This window comes from Olea europaea, chromosome 11 (assembly GCF_002742605.1).
Source record: "Olea europaea var. sylvestris chromosome 11, O_europaea_v1, whole genome shotgun sequence".
In the NCBI taxonomy this organism is placed as follows: domain Eukaryota; kingdom Viridiplantae; phylum Streptophyta; class Magnoliopsida; order Lamiales; family Oleaceae; genus Olea; species Olea europaea.
In genome coordinates this window covers 1,672,692-1,676,859 of record NC_036247.1, presented here as the reverse complement: position 1 = coordinate 1,676,859, position 4,168 = coordinate 1,672,692, and the positions used below count along the sequence as shown (strand labels likewise).

The following is a 4,168-nucleotide window of genomic DNA, read 5'->3' as shown; positions in this document are numbered from 1 at the left end:
AAAAAAAAAAAAAAAACCCTAAACCCTAAACCCTAAACCCTAAAACCCTAAACCCTAAACCCTAAACCCTAAACCCTAAACCCCTAACCCTAAACCCTAAACCATTCCCATGCCCCCTTTCCCAACTCTAATAGATCAATTCGCAATTCTTCATAATCCCACCTCATAAATTTGTTCATATTAAACAACGCTTTTTGGTTTTTGAAAAATGGAAAAAATGTCTGCTGCGAAATCGTCAGGCCGATTTTTGACGATTGGTTTAGTGTCGGCATGGTATTTTTCTAACATCGGGGTGCTGCTTTTGAACATGTATTTGTTGAGCAATTATGGGTTCAAGTACCCCATTTTCCTGACCATGTGCCACATGACGGCTTGCTCGTTGCTGAGCTACATCGCAATCGCGTGGCTGAAGATGGTTCCAATGCAGACAATAAGATCTAGGGTTCAGTTCATGAAGATCTCTACTCTTTGCTTGATTTTCTGTGCGTCTGTTGTTAGCGGGAATATTTCGCTCAAGTACTTGCCCGTTAGCTTTAATCAAGCCATTGGCGCCACAACTCCTTTCTTCACCGCTGTATTTGCGTACTTGATAACTCAGAAAAGAGAGGCATGGTTGACATATGTGACTTTGATTCCGGTCGTCACTGGGGTCGTCATTGCTAGTGGGGGCGAGCCAAGCTTCCACTTATTTGGATTTATCATGTGTGTTGGAGCAACAACTGCTAGGGCACTTAAATCAGTGCTGCAGGGGATTTTGCTTTCTTCTGAAGGGGAGAAGCTGAATTTCTATGAATTTGCTCTTGTACATGGCTCCTATAGCTGTTGTATTCCTACTTCCAGCAACACTCTTTATGGAGGAAAATGTAGTCGGTATCACCTTGGCACTTGCAAGAGAGGATAACAGAATTGTTTGGTTACTCCTATTTAATTCTTCTCTTGCATATTTTGTAAATTTGACCAATTTTCTGGTTACAAAGCACACCAGTGCTTTGACTCTTCAGGTCCTTGGAAATGCAAAAGGGGCTGTGGCTGTTGTAGTCTCAATAATGATATTTAGGAATCCCGTCTCAGTTACTGGAATGCTCGGGTACAGTTTGACTGTTGTCGGTGTTATTCTCTATAGTGAAGCGAAGAAGCATAGTAGATGAAATGACTAAACTGGACGAGCATCAACTGTGAATATCATCTGTTCTGTTTTGTTATGTGAAGAGAGGTTTGACCTTCTCAGGTAAAGTTTGGACCATTTGTTGGCAATTGACTGCATGTGGAATATGTCTTCAGATTTGTCCAGTAGCCTGGGAGAGAGGCCTCAACACATTAATTGCCAGAGTTACAAATGTTAAACGAGAAATTGTCTTAATTTCGTTCATGGAAGAAAAAGAAAATCATTTTTTGAACTTTATTTTCATTCAGGAAGATTATATAATCACGATTCAAATTAAAAAAAAAAAACTCTAAACCCTAAACCCCTAACCCTAAACCCCTAACCCTAAACCCTAAACCCTAAACCTAAACCCAAACCCTAAACCCTAAACCCCAAACCCCAAACCCTAAACCCTAAACCCTAAAACCCTAAACAAAACGCTCTCCCTTCTCTCTAGAATGGGAGACAAAGCACAGACCTTCAAAAATCTCGACCCACCACCCGATATTCCACCTTTACCCGGTGGATTTCAACCCCAAACAACACAAGATCAACAACAAAATCAAAGTATTACTGTTTTGGAAGCGATTGGATTGATTTCTAATAAGAACAATGATGGCACGTTTCCCAATGTCATCAAAACTTCATCTTCTGGAGTGATTCAGGATCTGGGACCATCACCAATGATTCCAGAAGGGCCGAAAACCCTAGGGGTGGTGGAGATTGCATCTAAATCGCCCAAAATTGGCAGATCGAATCCCGAGGGGCCGATTTCTGATTTTTCAATTAAACCCTCTATGGAGCTCAGACACATGCACGCGCCATATGATCTGATTACCCATGAGAAGTAGAACCTTCGTATAAAAAATGGTCCAATTCCGACCTCGGACGCGCCCTCACCGGCGATCGCAAGTTACGGCCAGTCGCTCGGAAAATCACAGATTTCGGCCAATCCTGAACTCGTTTCGGAAAAAGGAACATACCGTGATGATCAGCATGAAATTCCGCATCTACCTGTAAAAAATCATAATTTTCTGACACCGTTGGAAAATCGCCGCCGGTCAACGGCCGGCGCGTGGTGGTCACGCGCCGGTGACCCTTCAGCAGAATGTGGGGAATTTTGTTACGGACCCAGTTCCATCATCGGATTTGCCACGGGAGGTCCCTACAGTAATTAATCAAGCTAGGAAGTCATATGCAGCTGCAGTTTCTGGTAAATCTGTAGTCTCTCAAGCTGAGCGTAGCCAACGGAAGTCTTTTGCACAGGTTTTGCAAGCCCCACCGGACTCCAATGACCATAGGTTCACATCTAAGGAACCTTTCATGCATATGGGAGAGCCGGCGGTTGCCTTTACCGAGGAAGAAGAGGACTTTCTTTCTGAACCGTATAAATTTACTCTTGTTGGCAAATTCACACGTCGCAAGCCCTCCATGATTAAGGTACGTGACAGCTTTCAAAAATTTGGTTTTTGTGGTGATTATATGATTGGACTTATTGATGCGACTCATATTCTAATACACTTAGCACATGAGGATGATTACTCACGCCTATTTCTCAAGCCCTCTTGGTACATCGATGGTTGTCTCATGCGTGTTTTTAAGTGGACGGCCAGCTTTAATCCTAAGCATGAGACTCCTATTGTCCCTGTTTGGGTTTCATTCCCATTATTTCCCATTCACTTTCGGGCAAAGAGTAGTTTGTTTGCCCTGGCTAAGGCCATTGGAATCCCACTACGTATTGATGAGGCCACTTCAGATTTACGACGACCTAGTGAGGCACGGGTATGCATTGAGGTTAATTTGGAGTATAAGCTTCCAGATAGGATTTGGATTCAGCGTGAAAAGTGTGGAGGATATTGGCAAACAGTTGTGTATGAGAAGAAGCCAGATTACTGTTTTCGGTGCAGACATTTTGGTCATACTGAGGAGCATTGTCGCCCTGCACCACCACCTGCTCTAGTTGTTGACCCTGTTCTTAAGCCTACTATAGAGATTGCCAAGGATAAGGGTAAAGGAAAGGAGGTCGTTATTGAACCTCCAAAGCGATGGATTCCAGTTCAGAGAGATCAGAAGAGGCAACACGATGCTAGCACATCTGGAGTTCAGATTCCGCTTTCTGTGTCCACTATCATCACATCAGTCCCATTACCTACTAGCACTAGCTCACATGCTCAGACCCAGCCATCTGTTCCTCCAGTTGCTCCTCCCTCTGCTACAGCCTTACCAGTTATCAGTGTTGTAGATCCAGTTACATCTACCACTCCTTCAACTCCTGCTCAGGCTATCAGTCCACCTATCACTCCATTTTATGATCCTATGTTGGATGAGATGTTGAAGAGGCCACATACACAGAATTCTACAGCGGACACAGTCAGCAGAGCTTCTTACATTCCAGGCCCGACACCGGGTAGGGCTGAGGCACCTATTTCCACTTCTTCTCCTCCTATTTGTCATCAGAATGTGGAGGCATCTATTCCATCTTTGCAGTCAGCGCATTCAGACACAGAGGGCTCACCTCAGATTGAGGTTCACCAGCAGGGACCTTTTCGAAGATCTTCTTCTGATGACTTGGTGGGTTTGGATGAGAGGACAGAGGAAGATGGATTTATCCCAGTTGTTCGGAAGAGACACCCACGGGCTACTGATACTCCACATCCGAGCAGAAGGATCACTAGGAGTCAGTCACATAATACCTCCTCACATTCTCCTTCCCTATGAATGCCATCATTTGGAATGTGAGAGGTGTAGCTAGTGTAGCTACTCGTCGGCGCCTAAAGAAACTTATACAGCTTCATCAGGTTTATCTTCTAGTTCTATTGGAGCCTTTTGTTCTGCGGCAGAATTTTGCATATACACGACGCTATCTGCGCTTCGACATGGGAGCTCAGAATGAATCGAATAAGATCTGGTTTTTCTGGAATTCGGGGACTAATGTTACTGTTATTGTTGATCATCCCCAGTTTCTTCACATTAGAGTTGAGGATCCCAGACTAGCGCGTGCTATCTATTTGACTCCAGTCTATG

At 44.1% G+C, this 4,168-nt stretch overlaps 1 pseudogene; it reads left to right on the top strand.

Moving 5' to 3' along the window:
* Positions 1-110: 110 nt before the first annotated feature.
* On the top strand, positions 111-1,434 carry LOC111402902 (annotated as a pseudogene).
* Positions 1,435-4,168: the final 2,734 nt, after the last annotated feature.